The sequence below is a fragment of the Dermacentor variabilis genome, chromosome 4, assembly GCF_050947875.1.
Source record: "Dermacentor variabilis isolate Ectoservices chromosome 4, ASM5094787v1, whole genome shotgun sequence".
NCBI lineage: Eukaryota > Metazoa > Arthropoda > Arachnida > Ixodida > Ixodidae > Dermacentor > Dermacentor variabilis.
The window spans coordinates 205,983,264-205,995,741 of record NC_134571.1 but is presented as its reverse complement, the minus strand read 5'-3'; the positions used below and the strand labels follow the sequence as shown (position 1 = coordinate 205,995,741).

Sequence of the window (12,478 nt, the reverse complement as noted above, 5' to 3'; positions counted from 1 at the left end):
CAAAATTTAGTCGCACAAGCGTCTAACCGCTTACTTATCACACCCGCATACAGCTCAATGACAACGCATCAATAAAGTGGCACCTTGTGGGCTGCAACGCGCGCAAAATGTGGCGCTCGCCCTCTTGTTTTTGTGAGCACTAGCACGCACGCATGCAGCGAACCACAAACGGAGTGATCAACGTACACGACGCGTGCGTGTATTGTTCACTGAAAGACTGCCGCGTACGTGCTGTATGCTGTAGTAATACATTCGGCGACTGCACAACATAGCAGCACGATACAGGTGCAGTCGTAAACAGCACATTCTCGCCATCAGCCATACCATGCTGAATACGCCGGTTCTCGTGGGATCCCCGAAGCTAAGCAGCATTGGGCTCGGTCAGTACTTGGGAGGGAGACTACCTGGGAACACCGAGTGCTGATGGCACCGTTCTTTTTGCTTTTTTATTGCGTGCTTCTGTGACGTCTTGTTTTTTTTTTCATTTGCACAACGTGTGGGTGGTTTCATTTACTGTAACTTACGTTCAACTGGAGCCTGCTGGTAGAGCCAACGTCGAAGTGTAACACCAGCAATATTCAGGCCACTACACGATATTGTACGCGGAATGATGACGGTGGTAAGCGGTATACGCAATGATGCAAAATTTAGTCGCACAAGCGTCTAACCGCTTACTTATCACACCCGCATACAGCTCAATGACAACGCATTAATAAAGTGGCACCTTGTGGGCTGCAACGCGCGCAAAATGTGGCGCTCGCCCTCTTGTTTTTGTGAGCACTCGCACGCACGCATGCAGCGAACCACAAACGGAGTGATCAACGTACACGACGCGTGCGTGTATTGTTCACGGAAAGACTGCCGCGTACGTGCTGTATGCTGTAGCAATACATTCGGCGACTGCACAACATAGCAGCACGATACAGGTGCAGTCGTAAACAGCACATTCTCGCCATCGGCCATACCATGCTGAATACGCCGGTTCTCGTCCGATCCCCGAAGCTAAGCAGCATTGGGCTCGGTCAGTACTTGGGAGGGAGACCACCTGGGAACACCGAGTGCTGATGGCACCGTTCTTTTTGCTTTTTTATTGCGTGCTTCTGTGACGTCTTGTTTTTTTTTTTCATTTGCAGAACGTGTGGGTGGTTTCATTTACTGTAACTTACGTTCAACTGGAGCCTGCTGGTAGAGCCAACGCCGAAGTGTAACACCAAATATATTCAGGCCACTACAGGATATTGTACGCGGAATGATGACGGTGGTAAGCGGTATACGCAATGATGCAAAATTTAGTCGCACAAGCGTCTAACCGCTTACTTATCACACCCGCATACAGCTCAATGACAACGCATCAATAAAGTGGCACCTTGTGGGCTGCAACGCGCGCAAAATGTGGCGCTGGCCCTCTTGTTTTTGTGAGCACTAGCACGCACGCATGCAGCGAACCACAAACGGAGTGATCAACGTACACGACGCGTGCGTGTATTGTTCACGGAATGACTGCCGCGTACGTGCTGTATGCTGTAGCAATACATTCGGCGACTGCACAACATAGCAGCACGATGCAGGTGCAGTCGTAAACAGCACATTCTCGCCATCGGCCATACCATGCTGAATACGCCGGTTCTCGTCCGATCCCCGAAGCTAAGCAGCATTGGGCTCGGTCAGTACTTGGGAGGGAGACCACCTGGGAACACCGAGTGCTGATGGCACCGTTCTTTTTGCTTTTTTATTGCGTGCTTCTGTGACGTCTTGTTTTTTTTTTTTCATTTGCACAACGTGTGGGTGGTTTCATTTACTGTAACTTACGTTCAACTGGAGCCTGCTGGTAGAGCCAACGCCGAAGTGTAACACCAACAATATTCAGGCCACTACACGATATTGTACGCGGAATGATGACGGTGCTAAGCGGTATACGCAATGATGCAAAATTTAGTCGCACAAGCGTCTAACCGCTTACTTATCACACCCGCATACAGCTCAATGACAACGCATCAATAAAGTGGCACCTTGTGGGCTGCAACGCGCGCAAAATGTGGCGCTCGCCCTCTTGTTTTTGTGAGCACTAGCACGCACGCATGCAGCGAACCACAAACGGAGTGATCAACGTACGCGACGCGTGCGTGTATTGTTCACGGAAAGACTGCCGCGTACGTGCTGTATGCTGTAGCAATACATTCGGCGACTGCACAACATAGCAGCACGATACAGGTGCAGTCGTAAACAGCACATTCTCGCCATCGGCCATACCATGCTGAATACGCCGGTTCTCGTCCGATCCCCGAAGCTAAGCAGCATTGGGCTCGGTCAGTACTTGGGAGGGAGACCACCTGGGAACACCGAGTGCTGATGGCACCGTTCTTTTTGCTTTTTTATTGCGTGCTTCTGTGACGTCTTGTTTTTTTTTTTCATTTGCACAACGTGTGGGTGGTTTCATTTACTGTAACTTACGTTCAACTGGAGCCTGCTGGTAGAGCCAACGCCGAAGTGTAACACCAACAATATTCAGGCCACTACACGATATTTTACGCGGAATGATGACGGTGGTAAGCGGTATACGCAATGATGCAAGATTTAGTCGCACAAGCGTCTAACCGCTTACTTATCACATCCGCATACAGCTCAATGACAACGTATCAATAAAGTGGCACCTTGTGGGCTGCAACGCGCGCAAAATGTGGCGCTCGCCCTCTTGTTTTTGTGAGCACTAGCACGCACACATGCAGCGAACCACAAACGGAGTGATCAACGTACACGACGCGTGCGTGTATTGTTCACGGAAAGACTGCCGCGTACGTGCTGTATGCTGTAGCAATACATTCGGCGACTGCACAACATAGCAGCACGATACAGGTGCAGTCGTAAACAGCACATTCTCGCCATCGGCCATACCATGCTGAATACGCCGGTTCTCGTCCGATCCCCGAAGCTAAGCAGCATTGGGCTCGGTCAGTACTTGGGAGGGAGACCACCTGGGAACACCGAGTGCTGATGGCACCGTTCTTTTTGCTTTTTTATTGCGTGCTTCTGTGACGTCTTGTTTTTTTTTTTTCATTTGCACAACGTGTGGGTGGTTTCATTTACTGTAACTTACATTCAACTGGAGCCTGCTGGTAGAGCCAACGCCGAAGTGTAACACCAACAATATTCAGGCCACTACACGATATTGTACGCGGAATGATGACGGTGGTAAGCGGTATACGCAATGATGCAAAATTTAGTCGCACAAGCGTCTAACCGCTTACTTATCACACCCGCATACAGCTCAATGACAACGCATCAATAAAGTGGCACCTTGTGGGCTGCAACGCGCGCAAAATGTGGCGCTCGCCCTCTTGTTTTTGTGAGCACTAGCACGCACGCATGCAGCGAACCACAAACGGAGTGATCAACGTACACGACGCGTGCGTGTATTGTTCACGGAAAGACTGCCGCGTACGTGCTGTATGGTGTAGCAATACATTCGGCGACTGCACAACATAGCAGCACGATACAGGTGCAGTCGTAAACAGCACATTCTCGCCATCGGCCATACCATGCTGAATACGCCGGTTCTCGTCCGATCCCCGAAGCCAAGCAGCATTGGGCTCGGTCAGTACTTGGGAGGGAGACCACCTGGGAACACCGAGTGCTGATGGCACCATTCTTTTTGCTTTTTTATTGCGTGCTTCTGTGACGTCTTGTTTTTTTTTTCATTTGCACAACGTGTGGGTGGTTTCATTTACTGTAACTTACGTTCAACTGGAGCCTGCTGGTAGAGCCAACGCCGAAGTGTAACACCAACAATATTCAGGCCACTACACGATATTGTACGCGGAATGATGACGGTGGTAAGCGGTATACGCAATGATGCAAAATTTAGTCGCACAAGCGTCTAACCGCTTACTTATCACACCCGCATACAGCTCAATGACAACGCATCAATAAAGTGGCACCTTGTGGGCTGCAACGCGCGCAAAATGTGGCGCTCGCCCTCTTGTTTTTGTGAGCACTAGCACGCACGCATGCAGCGAACCACAAACGGAGTGATCAACGTACACGACGCGTGCGTGTATTGTTCACGGAAAGACTGCCGCGTACGCGCTGTATGCTGTAGCAATACATTCGGCGACTGCACAACATAGCAGCACGATACAGGTGCAGTCGTAAACAGCACATTCTCGCCATCGGTCATACCATGCTGAATACGCCGGTTCTCGTCCGATCCCCGAAGCTAAGCAGCATTGGGCTCGGTCAGTACTTGGGAGGGAGACCACCTGGGAACACCGAGTGCTGATGGCACCGTTCTTTTTGCTTTTTTATTGCGTGCTTCTGTGACGTCTTTTTTTTTTCATTTGCACAACGTGTGGGTGGTTTCATTTACTGTAACTTACGTTCAACTGGAGCCTGCTGGTAGAGCCAACGCCGAAGTGTAACACCAACAATATTCAGGCCACTACACGATATTGTACGCGGAATGATGACGGTTGTAAGCTGTATACGCAATGATGCAAAATTTAGTCGCACAAGCGTCTAACCGCTTACTTATCACACCCGCATACAGCTCAATGACAACGCATTAATAAAGTGGCACCTTGTGGGCTGCAACGCGCGCAAAATGTGGCGCTCGCCCTCTTGTTTTTGTGAGCACTAGCACGCACGCATGCAGCGAACCACAAACGAAGTGATCAACGTACACGACGCGTGCGTGTATTGTTCACGGAAAGACTGCCGCGTACGTGCTGTATGCTGTAGCAATACATTCGGCGACTGCACAACATAGCAGCACGATACAGGTGCAGTCGTAAGCAGCACATTCTCGCCATCGGCCATACCATGCTGAATACGCCGGTTCTCGTCCGATCCCCGAAGCTAAGCAGCATTGGGCTCGGTCAGTACTTGGGAGGGAGACCACCTGGGAACACCGAGTGCTGATGGCACCGTTCTTTTTGCTTTTTTTATTGCGTGCTTCTGTGACGTCTTGTTTTTTTTTTTCATTTGCACAACGTGTGGGTGGTTTCATTTACTGTAACTTACGTTCAACTCGAGCCTGCTGGTAGAGCCAACGCCGAAGTGTAACACCAACAATATTCAGGCCACTACACGATATTGTACGCGGAATGATGACGGTGCTAAGCGGTATACGCAATGATGCAAAATTTAGTCGCACAAGCGTCTAACCGCTTACTTATCACACCCGCATACAGCTCAATGACAACGCATCAATAAAGTGGCACCTTGTGGGCTGCAACGCGCGCAAAATGTGGCGCTCGCCCTCTTGTTTTTGTGAGCACTAGCACGCACGCATGCAGCGAACCACAAACGGAGTGATCAACGTACGCGACGCGTGCGTGTATTGTTCACGGGAAGACTGCCGCGTACGTGCTGTATGCTGTAGGAATACATTCGGCGACTGCACAACATAGCAGCACGATACAGGTGCAGTCGTAAACAGCACATTCTCGCCATCGGCCATACCATGCTGAATACGCCGGTTCTCGTCCGATCCCCGAAGCTAAGCAGCATTGGGCTCGGTCAGTACTTGGGAGGGAGACCACCTGGGAACACCGAGTGCTGATGGCACCGTTCTTTTTGCTTTTTTATTGCGTGCTTCTGTGACGTCTTGTTTTTTTTTTTTCATTTGCACAACGTGTGGGTGGTTTCATTTACTGTAACTTACGTTCAACTGGAGCCTGCTGGTAGAGCCAACGCCGAAGTGTAACACCAACAATATTCAGGCCACTACACGATATTGTACGCGGAATGATGACGGTGGTAAGCGGTATACGCAATGATGCAAAATTTAGTCGCACAAGCGTCTAACCGCTTACTTATCACACCCGCATACAGCTCAATGACAACGCATCAATAAAGTGGCACCTTGTGGGCTGCAACGCGCGCAAAATGTGGCGCTCGCCCTCTTGTTTTTGTGAGCACTAGCACGCACGCATGCAGCGAACCACAAACGGAGTGATCAACGTACACGACGCGTGCGTGTATTGTTCACGGAAAGACTGCCGCGTACGCGCTGTATGCTGTAGCAATACATTCGGCGACTGCACAACATAGCAGCACGATACAGGTGCAGTCGTAAACAGCACATTCTCGCCATCGGTCATACCATGCTGAATACGCCGGTTCTCGTCCGATCCCCGAAGCTAAGCAGCATTGGGCTCGGTCAGTACTTGGGAGGGAGACCACCTGGGAACACCGAGTGCTGATGGCACCGTTCTTTTTGCTTTTTTATTGCGTGCTTCTGTGACGTCTTTTTTTTTTCATTTGCACAACGTGTGGGTGGTTTCATTTACTGTAACTTACGTTCAACTGGAGCCTGCTGGTAGAGCCAACGCCGAAGTGTAACACCAACAATATTCAGGCCACTACACGATATTGTACGCGGAATGATGACGGTTGTAAGCGGTATACGCAATGATGCAAAATTTTGTCGCACAAGCGTCTAACCGCTTACTTATCACACCCGCATACAGCTCAATGACAACGCATTAATAAAGTGGCACCTTGTGGGCTGCAACGCGCGCAAAATGTGGCGCTCGCCCTCTTGTTTTTGTGAGCACTAGCACGCACGCATGCAGCGAACCACAAACGAAGTGATCAACGTACACGACGCGTGCGTGTATTGTTCACGGAAAGACTGCCGCGTACGTGCTGTATGCTGTAGCAATACATTCGGCGACTGCACAACATAGCAGCACGATACAGGTGCAGTCGTAAGCAGCACATTCTCGCCATCGGCCATACCATGCTGAATACGCCGGTTCTCGTCCGATCCCCGAAGCTAAGCAGCATTGGGCTCGGTCAGTACTTGGGAGGGAGACCACCTGGGAACACCGAGTGCTGATGGCACCGTTCTTTTTGCTTTTTTTATTGCGTGCTTCTGTGACGTCTTGTTTTTTTTTCATTTGCACAACGTGTGGGTGGTTTCATTTACTGTAACTTACGTTCAACTGGAGCCTGCTGGTAGAGCCAACGCCGAAGTGTAACACCAACAATATTCAGGCCACTACACGATATTGTACGCGGAATGATGACGGTGCTAAGCGGTATACGCAATGATGCAAAATTTAGTCGCACAAGCGTCTAACCGCTTACTTATCACACCCGCATACAGCTCAATGACAACGCATCAATAAAGTGGCACCTTGTGGGCTGCAACGCGCGCAAAATGTGGCGCTCGCCCTCTTGTTTTTGTGAGCACTAGCACGCACGCATGCAGCGAACCACAAACGGAGTGATCAACGTACGCGACGCGTGCGTGTATTGTTCACGGAAAGACTGCCGCGTACGTGCTGTATGCTGTAGCAATACATTCGGCGACTGCACAACATAGCAGCACGATACAGGTGCAGTCGTAAACAGCACACTCTCGCCATCGGCCATACCATGCTGAATACGCCGGTTCTCGTCCGATCCCCGAAGCTAAGCAGCATTGGGCTCGGTCAGTACTTGGGAGGGAGACCACCTGGGAACACCGAGTGCTGATGGCACCGTTCTTTTTGCTTTTTTATTGCGTGCTTCTGTGACGTCTTGTTTTTTTTTTCATTTGCACAACGTGTGGGTGGTTTCATTTACTGTAACTTACGTTCAACTGGAGCCTGCTGGTAGAGCCAACGCCGAAGTGTAACACCAACAATATTCAGGCCACTACACGATATTGTACGCGGAATGATGACGGTGGTAAGCGGTATACGCAATGATGCAAAATTTAGTCGCACAAGCGTCTAACCGCTTACTTATCACATCCGCATACAGCTCAATGACAACGTATCAATAAAGTGGCACCTTGTGGGCTGCAACGCGCGCAAAATGTGGCGCTCGCCCTCTTGTTTTTGTGAGCACTAGCACGCACACATGCAGCGAACCACAAACGGAGTGATCAACGTACACGACGCGTGCGTGTATTGTTCACGGAAAGACTGCCGCGTACGTGCTGTATGCTGTAGCAATACATTCGGCGACTGCACAACATAGCAGCACGATACAGGTGCAGTCGTAAACAGCACATTCTCGCCATCGGCCATACCATGCTGAATACGCCGGTTCTCGTCCGATCCCCGAAGCTAAGCAGCATTGGGCTCGGTCAGTACTTGGGAGGGAGACCACCTGGGAACACCGAGTGCTGATGGCACCGTTCTTTTTGCTTTTTTATTGCGTGCTTCTGTGACGTCTTGTTCTATTTTTTTTCATTTGCACAACGTGTGGGTGGTTTCATTTACTGTAACTTACGTTCAACTGGAGCCTGCTGGTAGAGCCAACGCCGAAGTGTAACACCAACAATATTCAGGCCACTACACGATATTGTACGCGGAATGATGACGGTTGTAAGCGGTATACGCAATGATGCAAAATTTTGTCGCACAAGCGTCTAACCGCTTACTTATCACACCCGCATACAGCTCAATGACAACGCATTAATAAAGTGGCACCTTGTGGGCTGCAACGCGCGCAAAATGTGGCGCTCGCCCTCTTGTTTTTGTGAGCACTAGCACGCACGCATGCAGCGAACCACAAACGAAGTGATCAACGTACACGACGCGTGCGTGTATTGTTCACGGAAAGACTGCCGCGTACGTGCTGTATGCTGTAGCAATACATTCGGCGACTGCACAACATAGCAGCACGATACAGGTGCAGTCGTAAGCAGCACATTCTCGCCATCGGCCATACCATGCTGAATACGCCGGTTCTCGTCCGATCCCCGAAGCTAAGCAGCATTGGGCTCGGTCAGTACTTGGGAGGGAGACCACCTGGGAACACCGAGTGCTGATGGCACCGTTCTTTTTGCTTTTTTTATTGCGTGCTTCTGTGACGTCTTGTTTTTTTTTTCATTTGCACAACGTGTGGGTGGTTTCATTTACTGTAACTTACGTTCAACTGGAGCCTGCTGGTAGAGCCAACGCCGAAGTGTAACACCAACAATATTCAGGCCACTACACGATATTGTACGCGGAATGATGACGGTGCTAAGCGGTATACGCAATGATGCAAAATTTAGTCGCACAAGCGTCTAACCGCTTACTTATCACACCCGCATACAGCTCAATGACAACGCATCAATAAAGTGGCACCTTGTGGGCTGCAACGCGCGCAAAATGTGGCGCTCGCCCTCTTGTTTTTGTGAGCACTAGCACGCACGCATGCAGCGAACCACAAACGGAGTGATCAACGTACGCGACGCGTGCGTGTATTGTTCACGGAAAGACTGCCGCGTACGTGCTGTATGCTGTAGCAATACATTCGGCGACTGCACAACATAGCAGCACGATACAGGTGCAGTCGTAAACAGCACACTCTCGCCATCGGCCATACCATGCTGAATACGCCGGTTCTCGTCCGATCCCCGAAGCTAAGCAGCATTGGGCTCGGTCAGTACTTGGGAGGGAGACCACCTGGGAACACCGAGTGCTGATGGCACCGTTCTTTTTGCTTTTTTATTGCGTGCTTCTGTGACGTCTTGTTTTTTTTTTCATTTGCACAACGTGTGGGTGGTTTCATTTACTGTAACTTACGTTCAACTGGAGCCTGCTGGTAGAGCCAACGCCGAAGTGTAACACCAACAATATTCAGGCCACTACACGATATTGTACGCGGAATGATGACGGTGGTAAGCGGTATACGCAATGATGCAAAATTTAGTCGCACAAGCGTCTAACCGCTTACTTATCACATCCGCATACAGCTCAATGACAACGTATCAATAAAGTGGCACCTTGTGGGCTGCAACGCGCGCAAAATGTGGCGCTCGCCCTCTTGTTTTTGTGAGCACTAGCACGCACACATGCAGCGAACCACAAACGGAGTGATCAACGTACACGACGCGTGCGTGTATTGTTCACGGAAAGACTGCCGCGTACGTGCTGTATGCTGTAGCAATACATTCGGCGACTGCACAACATAGCAGCACGATACAGGTGCAGTCGTAAACAGCACATTCTCGCCATCGGCCATACCATGCTGAATACGCCGGTTCTCGTCCGATCCCCGAAGCTAAGCAGCATTGGGCTCGGTCAGTACTTGGGAGGGAGACCACCTGGGAACACCGAGTGCTGATGGCACCGTTCTTTTTGCTTTTTTATTGCGTGCTTCTGTGACGTCTTGTTCTATTTTTTTTCATTTGCACAACGTGTGGGTGGTTTCATTTACTGTAACTTACGTTCAACTGGAGCCTGCTGGTAGAGCCAACGCCGAAGTGTAACACCAACAATATTCAGGCCACTACACGATATTGTACGCGGAATGATGACGGTGGTAAGCGGTATACGCAATGATGCAAAATTTAGTCGCACAAGCGTCTAACCGCTTACTTATCACACCCGCATACAGCTCAATGACAACGCATCAATAAAGTGGCACCTTGTGGGCTGCAACGCGCGCAAAATGTGGCGCTCGCCCTCTTGTTTTTGTGAGCACTAGCACGCACGCATGCAGCGAACCACAAACGGAGTGATCAACGTACACGACGCGTGCGTGTATTGTTCACGGAAAGACTGCCGCGTACGTGCTGTATGCTGTAGCAATACATTCGGCGACTGCACAACATAGCAGCACGATACAGGTGCAGTCGTAAACAGCACATTCTCGCCATCGGCCATACCATGCTGAATACGCCGGTTCTCGTCCGATCCCCGAAGCTAAGCAGCATTGGGCTCGGTCAGTACTTGGGAGGGAGACCACCTGGGAACACCGAGTGCTGATGGCACCGTTCTTTTTGCTTTTTTATTGCGTGCTTCTGTGACGTCTTGTTTTTTTTTTTCATTTGCACAACGTGTGGGTGGTTTCATTTACTGTAACTTACGTTCAACTGGAGCCTGCTGGTAGAGCCAACGCCGAAGTGTAACACCAACAATATTCAGGCCACTACACGATATTGTACGCGGAATGATGACGGTGGTAAGCGGTATACGCAATGATGCAAAATTTAGTCGCACAAGCGTCTAACCGCTTACTTATCACATCCGCATACAGCTCAATGACAACGTATCAATAAAGTGGCACCTTGTGGGCTGCAACGCGCGCAAAATGTGGCGCTCGCCCTCTTGTTTTTGTGAGCACTAGCACGCACACATGCAGCGAACCACAAACGGAGTGATCAACGTACACGACGCGTGCGTGTATTGTTCACGGAAAGACTGCCGCGTACGTGCTGTATGCTGTAGCAATACATTCGGCGACTGCACAACATAGCAGCACGATACAGGTGCAGTCGTAAACAGCACATTCTCGCCATCGGCCATACCATGCTGAATACGCCGGTTCTCGTCCGATCCCCGAAGCTAAGCAGCATTGGGCTCGGTCAGTACTTGGGAGGGAGACCACCTGGGAACACCGAGTGCTGATGGCACCGTTCTTTTTGCTTTTTTATTGCGTGCTTCTGTGACGTCTTGTTCTTTTTTTTTTCATTTGCACAACGTGTGGGTGGTTTCATTTACTGTAACTTACGTTCAACTGGAGCCTGCTGGTAGAGCCAACGCCGAAGTGTAACACCAACAATATTCAGGCCACTACACGATATTGTACGCGGAATGATGACGGTAGTAAGCGGTATACGCAATGATGCAAAATTTAGTCGCACAAGCGTCTAACCGCTTACTTATCACACCCGCATACAGCTCAATGACAACGCATCAATAAAGTGGCACCTTGTGGGATGCAACGCGCGCAAAATGTGGCGCTCGCCCTCTTGTTTTTGTGAGCACTAGCACGCACGCATGCAGCGAACCACAAACGGAGTGATCAACGTACACGACGCGTGCGTGTATTGTTCACGGAAAGACTGCCGCGTACGTGCTGTATGGTGTAGCAATACATTCGGCGACTGCACAACATAGCAGCAGGATACAGGTGCAGTCGTAAACAGCACATTCTCGCCATCGGCCATACCATGCTGAATACGCCGGTTCTCGTCCGATCCCCGAAGCCAAGCAGCATTGGGCTCGGTCAGTACTTGGGAGGGAGACCACCTGGGAACACCGAGTGCTGATGGCACCATTCTTTTTGCTTTTTTATTGCGTGCTTCTGTGACGTCTTGTTTTTTTTTTTTCATTTGCACAACGTGTGGGTGGTTTCATTTACTGTAACTTACGTTCAACTGGAGCCTGCTGGTAGAGCCAACGCCGAAGTGTAACACCAACAATATTCAGGCCACTACACGATATTGTACGCGGAATGATGACGGTGGTAAGCGGTATACGCAATGATGCAAAATTTAGTCGCACAAGCGTCTAACCGCTTACTTATCACACCCGCATACAGCTCAATGACAACGCATCAATAAAGTGGCACCTTGTGGGCTGCAACGCGCGCAAAATGTGGCGCTCGCCCTCTTGTTTTTGTGAGCACTAGCACGCACGCATGCAGCGAACCACAAACGGAGTGATCAACGTACACGACGCGTGCGTGTATTGTTCACGGAAAGACTGCCGCGTACGCGCTGTATGCTGTAGCAATACATTCGGCGACTGCACAACATAGCAGCACGATA

At 50.2% G+C, this 12,478-nt stretch overlaps 18 non-coding genes and 1 pseudogene across 18 annotated transcripts; all 19 read left to right on the top strand.

Annotated features, from left to right (window-relative positions):
* The first annotated feature begins 310 nt into the window (after window positions 1-310).
* On the top strand, window positions 311-429 carry LOC142580478 (5S ribosomal RNA; annotated as a pseudogene).
* Window positions 430-951: 522 nt separating this feature from the next.
* On the top strand, window positions 952-1,070 carry LOC142581021 (5S ribosomal RNA). Its single transcript, XR_012828159.1, has one exon. It is a non-coding gene; the product is annotated as a 5S ribosomal RNA (ribosomal RNA).
* A 523-nt stretch (window positions 1,071-1,593) lies between these two features.
* LOC142581020 (5S ribosomal RNA) lies at window positions 1,594-1,712 on the top strand. The gene has a single exon (XR_012828158.1). It is a non-coding gene; the product is annotated as a 5S ribosomal RNA (ribosomal RNA).
* A 524-nt stretch (window positions 1,713-2,236) lies between these two features.
* On the top strand, window positions 2,237-2,355 carry LOC142581019 (5S ribosomal RNA). The gene has a single exon (XR_012828157.1). It is a non-coding gene; the product is annotated as a 5S ribosomal RNA (ribosomal RNA).
* Window positions 2,356-2,878: 523 nt separating this feature from the next.
* Window positions 2,879-2,997, top strand: LOC142581018 (5S ribosomal RNA). The gene has a single exon (XR_012828156.1). It is a non-coding gene; the product is annotated as a 5S ribosomal RNA (ribosomal RNA).
* Window positions 2,998-3,521: 524 nt separating this feature from the next.
* Window positions 3,522-3,640, top strand: LOC142580282 (5S ribosomal RNA). The gene has a single exon (XR_012827708.1). It is a non-coding gene; the product is annotated as a 5S ribosomal RNA (ribosomal RNA).
* A 522-nt stretch (window positions 3,641-4,162) lies between these two features.
* LOC142580246 (5S ribosomal RNA) lies at window positions 4,163-4,281 on the top strand. Its single transcript, XR_012827676.1, has one exon. It is a non-coding gene; the product is annotated as a 5S ribosomal RNA (ribosomal RNA).
* A 519-nt stretch (window positions 4,282-4,800) lies between these two features.
* Window positions 4,801-4,919, top strand: LOC142581017 (5S ribosomal RNA). The gene has a single exon (XR_012828155.1). It is a non-coding gene; the product is annotated as a 5S ribosomal RNA (ribosomal RNA).
* A 524-nt stretch (window positions 4,920-5,443) lies between these two features.
* Window positions 5,444-5,562, top strand: LOC142581016 (5S ribosomal RNA). The gene has a single exon (XR_012828154.1). It is a non-coding gene; the product is annotated as a 5S ribosomal RNA (ribosomal RNA).
* A 524-nt stretch (window positions 5,563-6,086) lies between these two features.
* Window positions 6,087-6,205, top strand: LOC142580245 (5S ribosomal RNA). The gene has a single exon (XR_012827675.1). It is a non-coding gene; the product is annotated as a 5S ribosomal RNA (ribosomal RNA).
* A 519-nt stretch (window positions 6,206-6,724) lies between these two features.
* Window positions 6,725-6,843, top strand: LOC142581015 (5S ribosomal RNA). Its single transcript, XR_012828153.1, has one exon. It is a non-coding gene; the product is annotated as a 5S ribosomal RNA (ribosomal RNA).
* Window positions 6,844-7,365: 522 nt separating this feature from the next.
* Window positions 7,366-7,484, top strand: LOC142581014 (5S ribosomal RNA). The gene has a single exon (XR_012828152.1). It is a non-coding gene; the product is annotated as a 5S ribosomal RNA (ribosomal RNA).
* Window positions 7,485-8,006: 522 nt separating this feature from the next.
* Window positions 8,007-8,125, top strand: LOC142581012 (5S ribosomal RNA). Its single transcript, XR_012828149.1, has one exon. It is a non-coding gene; the product is annotated as a 5S ribosomal RNA (ribosomal RNA).
* Window positions 8,126-8,650: 525 nt separating this feature from the next.
* LOC142581011 (5S ribosomal RNA) lies at window positions 8,651-8,769 on the top strand. Its single transcript, XR_012828148.1, has one exon. It is a non-coding gene; the product is annotated as a 5S ribosomal RNA (ribosomal RNA).
* Window positions 8,770-9,292: 523 nt separating this feature from the next.
* Window positions 9,293-9,411, top strand: LOC142581010 (5S ribosomal RNA). Its single transcript, XR_012828147.1, has one exon. It is a non-coding gene; the product is annotated as a 5S ribosomal RNA (ribosomal RNA).
* Window positions 9,412-9,933: 522 nt separating this feature from the next.
* On the top strand, window positions 9,934-10,052 carry LOC142581009 (5S ribosomal RNA). The gene has a single exon (XR_012828146.1). It is a non-coding gene; the product is annotated as a 5S ribosomal RNA (ribosomal RNA).
* Window positions 10,053-10,577: 525 nt separating this feature from the next.
* Window positions 10,578-10,696, top strand: LOC142581008 (5S ribosomal RNA). The gene has a single exon (XR_012828145.1). It is a non-coding gene; the product is annotated as a 5S ribosomal RNA (ribosomal RNA).
* A 523-nt stretch (window positions 10,697-11,219) lies between these two features.
* On the top strand, window positions 11,220-11,338 carry LOC142581007 (5S ribosomal RNA). Its single transcript, XR_012828143.1, has one exon. It is a non-coding gene; the product is annotated as a 5S ribosomal RNA (ribosomal RNA).
* A 525-nt stretch (window positions 11,339-11,863) lies between these two features.
* On the top strand, window positions 11,864-11,982 carry LOC142580281 (5S ribosomal RNA). Its single transcript, XR_012827707.1, has one exon. It is a non-coding gene; the product is annotated as a 5S ribosomal RNA (ribosomal RNA).
* Window positions 11,983-12,478: the final 496 nt, after the last annotated feature.